Source organism: Galeopterus variegatus, unplaced genomic scaffold (genome assembly GCF_000696425.1).
Source record: "Galeopterus variegatus unplaced genomic scaffold, G_variegatus-3.0.2 Scaffold229, whole genome shotgun sequence".
NCBI lineage: Eukaryota > Metazoa > Chordata > Mammalia > Dermoptera > Cynocephalidae > Galeopterus > Galeopterus variegatus.
The window spans coordinates 819,110-819,664 of NW_007726340.1; positions in this window are offsets into that span (position 1 = coordinate 819,110).

Below are 555 nucleotides of genomic sequence, written 5' to 3' on the forward strand. Positions count from 1 at the left end.
GAGTGTGGTGCTGATAACACCAAGGCCATGGGTTCGGATCCCCTTACTGGTCATCTTTAAAGAAAAGAAATCATGTTGTTGCATCTCTTTTTCCTGCACTGTTTGCATTTCAGCTATTGCTTTGGTGTCATATGCAACCAAACTCACAATATCATCATCAGTATTAGTACTGCTCTAGGGATGAAAGATTAGGATGTTAATAAATATTTACAAAACCCCTTCTCAGTGCAGGGCCGTGTCATTAGGTGCTGTGAGGATATAAGGGACATAAGTAGTGGTGTTTGGCTCAGGAAGCTTTTAATCTTGTGGGAAAAACAAAGCAGTACGTAAGTGACAGGACTCTCCAGCATTAGCCAAGAATTAATTTCCCCAGCAGAGATACTTGCTATCCTCCGTCCGCTCATCTCACAGGCAGATGTCACCGAGTCTGGTCTGAATGATGTGGGCCTTGCCAAGGAGCCCGGCCAACTCAGCCTCCTGCAGAAGGGGTGGGAGAGAACAAATGTGTGCAGAAATCAGCTCTTAAAATGGCCTTAGTGGGAAGATATGAAAAAA